The sequence below is a fragment of the Euleptes europaea genome, chromosome 16 (genome assembly GCF_029931775.1).
Source record: "Euleptes europaea isolate rEulEur1 chromosome 16, rEulEur1.hap1, whole genome shotgun sequence".
NCBI classification, from domain to species: Eukaryota; Metazoa; Chordata; class Lepidosauria; order Squamata; family Sphaerodactylidae; genus Euleptes; species Euleptes europaea.
The window spans coordinates 55312963-55325018 of NC_079327.1; the positions used below are offsets into that span (position 1 = coordinate 55312963).

The 12056-nt window shown below is 44.9% G+C and overlaps 1 protein-coding gene across 1 annotated transcript in view; it reads right to left on the reverse strand.

Annotated features, from left to right (window-relative positions):
* The window catches only part of TMEM47 (transmembrane protein 47), a 49381-nt gene that overhangs the window by 19903 nt on the left and 17422 nt on the right, over positions 1-12056 (reverse strand). The window lies entirely within an intron of this gene.

The window sequence follows — 12056 nt, forward strand, 5'->3', positions numbered from 1 at the left end:
AAATGGTTCCAAAACAAGTTAGTGTTAATTCAGAATCAATTATCCCATAAGAAAAGGGTCTTCCATATACTGCAGGTTAGAGAGGGGAAAGGAAAATGTCTAGAAGCAGCAAGTGGAGAAGGAACAGTATCAGTTAAAGTTACAGCCTTGCAAAGTATGCATAACTGTTTGCAAATATAAAGGTAAGACGGTACTCTGGAATTCAAATCGGCTGGTTATTCACCTATTAAGAGTCCTTCTTGGCGAGAGATTTTCCTTAACTGACTTAACTCTAGTTGAGCCCCTTAACAACCTGAGCCGAGAACAAAGGGTTTTGCTCACCTTTGATAGTCCTAGGATTGTTTTGTTATTGTTGCATCGGAAACTGTTTTTGCACACCAGAGGAATTTTCCCAGTTCGTTTTTTTATAATTTAATTCTAACTCCTTTGATAACGAAGCCACAACTTTTTCCCTCTAATACCTTCCTTCACCTTACCTGTTAGCCATGGTGGTGACCTCTTGGACTTAATACCACCTTTCCTGAGCTGGGGTAAAAAAAATACTAGCTGAACCTCTAGTATTGTGGACTTGAGTAACCCCAAGCCTTTTCCAGAGATTTAACCATCCTAACTGTTCTTCTCATCTTCCTTTTTACCAGGTTTTTCGTTTGAGAGAAGTTCCCTCATTTAAAGTCAAAGGTAATTGTGTGAGATTTCCCATGCACTTTCTCACAAACATATATATTAAATTTGATGTCATTGTGGCCACTATTGCCAGTTGGTTCAACTATATCCACATCCCACACTAAGTCACTGACAGCACCACAGAGTATTCAGTCTGTTTTATAGAGGTCTATAAAATTATGCATGGTTTGGAGAGAGTGGACAGGGAGAAGTTTTTCTCCCTCTCCCATAATACTAGAACACCGGGTCATCTGCTAAAGCTGGAGGGTGAGAGATTTAAAACTGATAAAAGGAAGTATTTTTTCACACAACACATAGTTAAATTGTGGAACTCCCTGCCCCAGGATGTGGTGATGGCTGCCAGCCTGGAGGGCTTTAAGAGGGGAGTGGACATATTCATGGAGGAGAGGGGTGTTCATGGCTATTAGTTAGAATGGATACTAGTCATGCTGCATACCTATTCTCTCTAGTATCAGAGGAGCATGCCTATTATTTTGGGTGTGGTGGAACACAGGCAGGATGGTGCTGCTGCAGTCGTCTTGTTTGTGGCTTCCTAGAGGCACCTGGTTGGCCACTGTGTGAACAGACTGCTGGACTTGATGGGCCTTGGTCTGATCCAGCAGGGCCTTTCTTATGTTCTTAAGTCCAGGATTACCTCCCCTCTGGTTGGGTCCATGACCAACTCTTCGAGGGAAGTCATTGAGGATGCCTAATTTTTTTATCTCTTTGGCTTGACTGAAGCATGCATTTATCCAGTCAATGTGAGGGTAGTTAAAGTCTCCCATTATTACTACTTCATCACCTTTGCATGCTTCCCTGATTTCATTCTCCATCTCCAGGTCACCCTGAGCCTTTTGGTCAGAGGGCTGATAGAACATCCTCAGTACTTAATTACCTTTGGGGCCTGGAATTGTCACCCACAAGGATTTTGTGGATGAGTCTGCCCTTTTTATGGTTTCTAGTTTATTAGACACTATGCCTGCCTTGATATAGCAACACTCCCTCCAATACACCCTTCCCTGTCAATTTATAGAGTTTGTAACCAGGGATGACATTATCCCACTGGTCCTCTCCCCTCCACCAGGTTTCTGTAATGCTCACTATATCTACAGTGAGGGGGGAAAGTATTTGATCTCCTGCTGAATTTGCCAGTTTGCCCTCTGACGAAGAAATGACCAGTCCATATTTTTTTTTAAATAATTTTTCATTATTTTTCCAAAATTATTAATCACTTAGTTTAACAATAACATAAACAGTAAAAAGTAAAAACAAATAGGTAACATTGTTAAAAAAAATTATACATAATCAAGAATTGTTGACTTCCCCTACACCTCCCTTCATCTTGTGATAAATTAGTAATTGCTTTTGCACAAAATTCTAATCCGGATACTATTGTTAATATTTATTGATCTCTTTGACATTTATATTTTTCAAAGAAAAAAAAGATTAATAGTTAGTAATGGCCACCTCCTCACAGATCATGTGGATGACTGCCCTGTCCAGGTGGAAGCGGTCCAGGCCCTTGCTGTGCAAGAGCCAGAGGGTGCTGATGCGCTTGCTGTGCCTGTGGCCCTGATGACGGTGCCACCGCTGGAGAGCCACCCACAAGTCCAGAGCCGGCAACAGGTGGAAGCACTTGTGGACAGGCGAGGGTCGGCCCAGAGAAGAGGAGACACAGGTGGGACTGGAAGATTGCTCCTGGCAACTCCTTGGGAGGGACCCTGCCAGTTATGACAAGGGATGGTGTGGTGCTTGGGTGCGACTGGAGGTCAGGCTGGTGACCGGTGGGGGGGGGGGACTCTGGCTAGACAGTGCCCCATATTTCCACTGCAGTTGTCCTTCATGAAACAACTCATGGTCCCCCTAACCATCTCCTGGCCTTCCTCTACCACTCTGCCCCTCCTCTCCCACCCTCCCAACCCCCACCCCCGACTTTCTGACAACCCTGGCTGGGCTCGGGCTGCACCATGGTGGCCCAACACTGCCACCACCCTGTACCTCTCCCTCTCTTTTCTATTTTCCCTTCTATTTTCTGTGGCCGCACACGCCGTGGTCAAGCCCCTTAGGAGGACTCCCAGCTGTGCCATTGCTGCGCTCTCCCCGCTGTGGCGCAGTGCCTGCAGCCTCAGGAATGTGCTGTTTGTGTGTTACAATGGTTGTTAATCATATCAGCAGATAAATGTGTTTATTTTAAAATGTAACAAAATAATTTGGCCAGCATGGATCAAATATGGAAATGATATGGTCTAGAGGCCATCTCAACAATAAAAAAGAGGAACTAACATCACTTATGGGTTAGCAACAAAATTTGGACTTCAAATACAATCAAGAAGTCAGACACAGAAGCATATTCATTTGCAAGAGATGGAATCTGGACCAGATAATCTTGATACCTTAGAGGCATCAACAAATAAATATTCTGGCAAAGACCTGTTAAAAATAAAGCCTGTAGTGTTCTTACATATACAGTGAAGGAAAAAAGTATTTGATCCCCTGCTGAATTTGTCTGTTTGCCCTCTGACGAAGAAATGACCAGTCCATAATTTTAATGGCAGGTCTATTGTAGCTGTGAGAGACACAATAACAGGAAAAACCACAGAAACCCAGAAGACAAAAGTCAGAGATTGATGTGCCTTATAATGAGTGAAATAAGTATTTGATCCCTTTGCAAAATATGACTTAGTACTTGGTGGCAAAACCCTTGTTGGCAATTACAGAGGTCAGATGTTTCTTGTAGGTGGCCACCAGGTTTGCACACATCTCAGGAGGTATTTTGTCCCACTCCTCTTTGCAGATCCTCTCCAAGTCAGTAAGATTTCGAGGCTGATGTGTAGCTACTTGAACCTTCAGCTCCCTCCACAGATTTTCGATGGGATTAAGGTCTGGAGACTGGCTAGGCCACTCCAGGACCTTAATGTGATTCTTCTTGAGCCACTCCTTTGTTGCCTTGGCCGTGTGTTTTGGGTCATTGTCATGCTGGAATACCCATCCTCGACCCATTTTCAATGCCCTGGCTGAGGGAAGGAGGTGCTCACCCAAGATTTGACGATACATGGTCCCGTCCATCGTCCCTTTGATGCTGTGAAGGTGTCCTGTCCCCTTAGCAGAAAAACACCCCCAAAGCGTAATATGTCCCCCTCCATGTTTGATGGTGGGGACGGTGTTCTTGGGGTCGTAGCCAGCATTCCTCCTCCAAACACGGCGAGTTGAGTTGATGCCAAAGAGCTCGATTTTGGTCTCATCTGACCACAACACTTTCACCCAGTTCTCCTCTGGGTCATTCAGATGTGCATTGGCAAACTGCAGACGGGCCTGTACATGTGCTGTCTTGAGCAAGGGGACCTTGGGGGCTCTGCAAGATCTCAGTCCTTCACGGCGTAGTGTGTTACCAACTGTTTTCATGGTGACTATGGTTCCAGCTGCCCTGAGATCATTGACAAGTTCCCCCCTGTGTAGTTCTGGGCTGTTTCATCACCGTTCTCATGATCATTGCAACTTCACGAGATGAGATCTTGCATGGAGCCCCAGACCAAGGGAGGTTGACAGGGTTAGGGTTGTCACCTTCTCACCAAGCTGCTTGGCAATAGTCGTGTAGCCCAGTCCAGCCTTGTGCAGGTCTACAATCTTGTCCCTGACATCCTTGGACAGCTCTTTGGTCTTGGTCATGGTGGCTAGTTTGGAATCTGATGGATTGATTGCTTCTGTCAACAGCAGAACCCTAACCCTAATCTGGCTGGTTGATAGGGGATCAAATACTTATTTCACTCATTATAATGCACATCAATCTCTGACTTTTGTCTTCTGGGTTTCTGGGGGTTTTCCTGTTGTTATTCTGTCTCTCACAGCTACAATAAACCTACCATTAAAATTATGGACTGGTCATTTCTTCGTCAGAGGGCAAACGGGCAAATTTAGCAGGGGATCAAATACTTTTTTCCCTCACTGTATGTTTTCCCTTAAAACCATGTACTCTAACCCCCCCTTTTTGCTTGGAGGCGTCTAGTAATAGCATAGAAACACCTTTACACTGTCTCTCTCGTTCAGCTTGGCCAGCATGTGCCCTTGTGCATCCTTAAGTGACTACACCACTTTACTTTACCATCCCCTTTCATGCCTACCCTTTTCCCATGTGGGCAATCAGAAGCAATTTTGCCTTTGTCCACTTGCATTGAGTCTGCCCGAACCAGCTCCTGTCGGCTTTGCCCCCAGGTTCAGTTTAAAAGCTGCTCTGCCACCTTTTTTATGTTATGTGCCAGCAGTCTGGTTCCATGCCAGTTCAAATGGAGCCCATCCCTTTTGTATAGGCCCGGCCTGTCCCAAAATGTTGCCCAGTTTCCAACAAATCTAAAGCCTTCCTCCCTACACCACCATCTCACCATGCACTGAGACTCCCAAACTGTGCCTGCCTAGCTGGTCCTACACGTGGAATAGGTACTATTCCTGGCCAGGGAGCTCTTAGTCCCAAATCATTCTTTTATTTTGCAGTTTACATGCATCTAAACAGTTCAGCGTTACTCATGCCTGAATAAAAGAGAGCTGCAATCCTTTTCTTGATGAGAGTCCAGTTTGTAGCTATCCATGAAAGCATAATGAATTCTCATGCCTCTCTGCTCCTTTGGTCTCATTAACAATAAAAAAGGGGCTTTTTCCTGGGCAAGTTGGAGCCTTATGCCTGACCAATAAGTGAACTAATACAAAGATATGTGACTACTGGGGTTTCCTAAAACTACAATAACTAGCATGCATTTTTCTAAAAGGGTAAGCACTATTTCCTAGCATATTACTAATACAACAGGAGCTTTAACCTATGCACACTAGAAAGTCTATGGCCCTGCCTGGGGGCAGCACAGGTACCATTTCAGAGAAAGCTACCTTGGAGGTCCTGGCTTTTAGTCTCCTGCCTAGCAACCTAAATTTGGATTCCAAGACCTCCAGACTACACTTCCCCACATCATTGGTGCCAACGTACACCACGACCACTGGCTCCTCCCCAGCACAATCTACCAGACTACCTAAATGACAGGTAATGTCTGCAACCTTTGCACCAGGCAGGCAAATCACCATGCAGTCCATGCACCCGCCAGAAACCCAGCTGTCTACATTTTGAAGGGTTAAATCTCCCCACTACAAGAAGCCCCCCTCCCCTCAGAGGCATATCATCAGTATGAGAGGAATGATATTCATATCTCTGAGGAGTGGTCTAATACATTTTATTTTGTGAATCTGATATTTTGGGAAAAGGCTTTTGGGAGAAGTAAAGGAGTTAAACTGGGTTGGCATTCTATGGAAAAAGGACCAGTGAAGATGCAGAAAAAAGCAGGGAAGTATGGAAGGGTAGAAAGGGGGGAATGACAGAATATTTTCAAAGTTGAATACTCTATAAATGGAACCGCAGACTAGACATTGATGATATGGTGCAGCCATTCTGGCTTGCACCGGGCAGGCAAGTCACCATGCAGTCCATGCACCCACCAGAAACCCAGCTATCTACATTCCTAAGGATTGAATCCCCCACTACAAGAAGCCCCACTCCCCTCAGAGGCACATCCTGGGTGAGAGAGGATATCTGTTCATCCACCAAGGAAGAGGTCCCTTCTAAGGTACCACATCCTCGTACCTCAGTGAGATGACCTCCTTCCCCAAGGACTCCATCATCCGTGACTGGCAGGTTGCCGTCACCCTGGGACTGGGATGTGACTATTTCTTCCCTGGAGTCCTTACTCTCCTCTCTCTGCCTGCCTCAGCTCATCCAGTTGAGCTACCTTGGCCTCAAGGAAGTGAACTCGCTTCCTGAGAGCCAGGAGCTCCCTGCACCGACCACACACCCATGACTTCTATTAAGCAGGCAGATAGTCATACATGTGACACTCCATGCAGCACACTGGATAGCCCCCTGACCCCTGCTGGCTTTCTAGCTTCATAACTGGTATTTTATTAACAAGACTTATTACCCACCTTACACGTCTCCAATCACGATCCCCAGGCTAAGAGCCACAGGGCAAAAGCCTGCCTCTGGCGAGCAGGAGCCTTTGCAATTTTTATGCTCACAGCCTCTGCCTCTCACACAAAGCTCCACCAAGACCAATTAAAAAAACCTCTTTAGAAGCAGCAATCAAGCTTTAAGACAGCAATCAAGCTTTAATCACCCACTCACCCTCTGGCACAACAAACACAATGCTCTCCCAGCAAACCTCACTTAGTTATTTCCAGTTTAATTAGGCTTAGGTTTAGTAAAGGCAAAACTTAGGACTTACCCCTGCCTGTGGTCCCCAGCACAGCTGATTCAAATGCAACATACACTTTAAATTTTTCCAACACTTGATCCTTAGATTTGATAAAGTATACATATGCAAAGCGACTTCCAGCATCCATAAAAGTCAATACATACTTGTTTCCTTCAGTTATGCTCAGTCTGATGCCCTTTAAAGCTTGATGCTGTACCTTTTGCCTTCAAACAGATTTCACAATGCTTTTCCACCATCTTTAAGTAGCTTCTGCATGGACTGGAGGGCTTCTATGTCCAAGTCTTATGTGCCACACGTGTTCACAATTTAAATGAGAGCATTCAATTTGTTTAGTCCGATAGACTCTCTCTTCAATATTCCTGAGGTAGTAAAATGCCCCAATTCTTTCTCCTTTTAGCTCAACATTTGCTTCAGGGTGGTAAATACTACACACATTCCCTTCCAGCAGAAAACGATTTCCACTGTCTAATATCCTTCTCACTGATAACAAGTTTTCGTTGGCTTTAGATGCAAACATACAGTCTCTTAGATAAAGCTCAGTCACGTTTCCATCTATGTCTAAAACTTGGAATGCGACAGTCCCAGCTCCCTCAACACATAATGGGAACCTATCTGCTTGGAGTAAACTCTGCTTTCTCTCTTTATTCAACTCCACAAATCAATTCTCATCAAAACAAACATGAGAGCAGTTTCCTGAGTCTAAAAGCCAAAGTTCTTTTCATTTGAATTTTTAGCACCAACCATATAAGAAAACTTCTAATGGGGTTTGCCTTCACGCTTTCCTGTAGCAATTTTTTCTTTAAAGGTGACATTTCTTTGGGAATCATGTATCCTTCCATTCCCTTGTTTCGCAGAGTCAGTCTTAGCCTTGCAAAACCTTGCAACATGCCCCTTTCCATGGCATTTAAAACATACAATGTCTCAATTTCTATGCTTCAGTTTTAGTATAGACATTTCTGCATATATTTCTCTAAAACTCCTCTTTGTATGTTCACCTTTTAGAAAGTTCAAAGTATAGGAAACATCAATTTCATCTCTGGTTTCCAAAACAGCTATCTGAACAGCATATGAACTAGGTAAACTATTCAAAATGGTAGCATTTATTTCTTTATCTGATATAGTTCCCCTGCGGCTTGCAGCTGTTGTACCGATTCCATTAAGGCATTCAGATGTGCACATAGATCTGCCCCTTCCTGCAGTTTAAAGTCACACAGTTTCCTCCTTAAAAGTTGTGTATGCTTTGAGTATTTCTAGAATGTTTTTCTTCCAATTACACCCATAAATCTTTTGCAGAATTACTTAAATTTACAAGGGATGATTCAGCCTCAGTTAGGGAGGTGACTAGAATGAAGTATGCTTTACAGTCTGCATCTGAATTGGGAGCATCATCTTTAATTGTATGCTCCACCTTCTGAATTTTCAAAATACATTGCACTGTTTTCCTCCACATCAGATAATTGGTTTCAGTTAGCTTTGGGATATAAGGCAAACTCACAGCTCTTTGTGCTGTGGTCATACCTGCATTTAGTTTTGGTGCGCTGTTTGAATTCACTGTGATCAGCTGCTTTCTTCTCCTTGGTATGTATCACTGCAAAAAGATCCCTTTTTGTCCGTCCTCTGGGCAAGCTTAAATTCTCCCACGGCAGGCTCTGGCAATGAAAAAAGGTCTTCCTTGCTCGGTAAAACCAAAAAATATGCCTCACTTTCTCTCTAAGTGAACATATAACAAAGCTGCAGTGTTTGGTGCCCCCAGAGCCTTTTGTTGGATATTATACATTACATTTAGCAGAGTAAATAATAACAGATGTTAATGTTAGCTTAAATTTAAAGATTTATTCCTTAACTAACATACTAGATATAAGTCCTACGCTATGGAAAGGCTAAATCAGCTACAGTAACAATACCAACTGAACCTAGATATAGCACAGTGTCAGTTAAATTCCCTCTTTTAGCATCAGCTGCTTTACTTGAGCCCTATTGGCTACATACTAACAAAGAAGCAGTTCACTCTCTCATGACTGGACGCCGAGACTTGCGTATTCCAACAGTTTTGAACAGAAATCCTTATAGTTGGATAATAGTTAATTAAAATGCTGGTTCATATTTATTATGATAAGCCTGAAATTATGTTTTCCAAAATAAATCTCTCTTTTTTTTATTAGTGACAGTTTTGCTATTTGCTCTTGCAATCCAGAAGACCTTGCTGAAATTCTACAGTTCCTTTAAGAACACAAGGTAATGAACTGGAAAACTACTAATGTGCAATAAGAAAGATGTACACAGACTGACATCAGCTAACTTATTTCTGTTTGTGTGCCCCTAGGTGATAAGTTGATGGACAATATTTGAATTTGTCCACAGAATGAAGCAATGAAGCTTTCTTCCTTAAATGTCCATAGAATTTTTGCTTTAGTTTGACCAGTCTGGTTGTTCAGCAGATGGCTACAGTCACCCATTTACCACTCTTAAAGTGATTGTTTTAATTTTTTATGGAGGTTAGATGTCCCTTCTTTCTAGGTAACACTATGTAAGATAGACTAAATGGGACTTTCTGTCGGTGACAATGGGAAAATGAGTTCTTTTGAAAAGGAAATGACTTGATATAAAAAAAATGTCTGTTTAATGACAATTCTACCATCTCTCATGTTTCCTTACTTACTAGGCCAAGTACAAGACCGCAAAGCATCACAGGAAAACATGAAGTCTATAATTAATAATATGGAGAATTCCCTGTGCTGGGTATAAGAGCCTATTCCACAATTTTGCTGCCTATTTGGCACTCATTCCACAATTCTAAACAGCACAGAAACCTTACAATTACATGTTGAAAGGAGAATTAAAATGAGGTAGAGGTATAATACTGTTGCCAAGATGGTAAAATGTGGTTTAGATCCTATTACTGTTAGGTGGACCTGTAATTGTTTTATAGATCACACCCAAAGAGTGCTTGTTAATGGTTCCTCATCCACTTGGAGAGGAGCGACAAGTGGAGTGCCTCAGGGATCAGTCCTGGGACCTGTGTAGTTCAACATCCTTATAAATGATTTGGATGAAGGAATAGAGGGGATGTTTATAAAATTTGCAGATGAAACTAAATTGGGAGGGGTAGCAAATACAGTAGAAGACAGAGTCAGGATACAGGGTGATCTTGACAGACTGGAAAACTGGGCTAAAATTAATAAAATGAATCTCAATTGAGATAAATGTAAAGTTCTGCATTTAGGTAGGAAAAATCAAATTTAGGTAGGAAAAATCAAATGCATAATTATAGTATGAAGGAGACTTGTCTTGGAAGTAGCATGTGCAAAAAGGATCTAGGGGTCTTGGTAGAACCTGAGTCAGCAGTATGACTGCAATCTTGGGCTGAATCAACAGAAGTATAGTATCCAGATCACACGACGTGATGGTACTGTTTTACTCTGTTCTGGTTAGACCTCACCTAGAGTATTGTTTTCTGTTTGGGGCACCACAATTTAAGAAGGATGTAGATAAGCTGGAACGTGTCCAGAGGAGGGCAATAAAGATGGTGAAGGGTCTGGAGACCAAGTCCTTTGAGGAAAGGTTGAAGGAGCTTGGTATGTTTAGACTGGAGAGGAGACATCTGAGAGGTGGTATGATAACCATCTTCAAGTACTTGAAGGGTTGTCATACAGAGGATGGTGGAGAATTGTTTTCTGTTGCCCCCGAAGGTCAGACTAGAATCAACAGGTTGAAATTAAATCAAAAGGGTTTCCGGCTAAACTTTAGGAAGAACTTTCTGACAGTTAGAGCGGTTCCTCAGTGAAACAGGCTTCCTCGGGAGGTGGAGGGCTCTCCTTTGGAGGTTTTTAAGCAGAGGCTAAATGGCCATCTGTCGGCAATGCTGATTCTGTGAACTTAGGCAGATAATGAGAGGGAGGACAGAAAGGGTTGCATCAGTGTTTGGCTCAAGTGGCCCTTTCTTACATGCCCAGGGTAATGCCGATTGCCACTTTGGGGTCAGGAGGCAATTTTCCTCCATGCCAGACTGACCAGGGATTTTAGGACTTTTTGCGTGTGCCATCTTTTGGGCATGGAATGAGGGTCGCTGGGGGTGGGGAGGGAGGCAGTTGTGAATTTCCTGCATTGTGCAGGGATTGGACTAGATGACCCTGGTGGTCCCTTCCATCTTTATGATTTTATGATTCTATGAATTATATGTGCTTAAAATTAGCTGTAGCTGTAATATGATGTCATTCACAGCTGAAAATTTTCTCACCCCAGAACAAAACTAATCTAACAAATTCTTCTCTGGTCATCAGACTTCATGGAAAGTGAACTATCGTATTTTTCGCTTCATAAGACGCAGTTTTTTCCTCCTCAAAAGTGAGGGGAAATGTCGGTGCGTCTTATGAAGCGAATGTGTGGACCCCCGCCCCTCCCCCCAGCCGCTGGGCGCACCCGAACGCAATCCGGCGTTCTGCTGGGACAGCCAGCTGGGAGGCGGGGTATTTAAACTGCTCTGTGCTGCCTGCCTAGGCAGCGCAGAGTAGTTTAACCTCCCCCGCTTCCCGTTCCTGAGTAGACTGAGGGGGGGGGGGTCTAATTGAGCATAAGGCAGCTTAACAAGGAGGGGCCCGTGCTCAGTGGCAGAGCCTGTGCTTGGCATAGCAGGAGGCCCCCGGTTCAGTCCCCGCGGGGCGCCTCTGTTCCCATCCGCCCCCACCCGCCCCTGGCCATGGCGAGCTTGGCGCTGCCCGGCCTCTGCCTCCCCCCCCCACTCACTGCACGGAGGCCGGGCGGAGAGCGAGGCCGGGTCCCGCCGCCGGGACGATCCACGGGCCCTCCCTCCTTCCCTTCCGCTCGCCCGGCCTCCGTGCAGTGGGGATCGCCGAGGGGGAAGTGGGAGAGGGAAGAAAGGAAGGCCGGGGGGTCGGGGCGAGCGGAAAGGAAGGAGGGAGGGCCCGCGGATCGTCCCGGCGGCGGGACCCGGCCTCGCTCTTTGCCCGCCACGCCTGGTCTCCATGCAGCGAGTGGGGGGGAGGCAGAGGCCGGGCAGCGCCGAGCTCGCCGGGGCCAGGGGCGGGAGGGAGCGGAGGCGCCCCGCGGGGACTGAACCGGGGGCCTCCTGCTATGCCAAGCACAGGCTCTGCCACTGAGCCACGGGCCCCTCCTTGTTAAGCTGCCTTA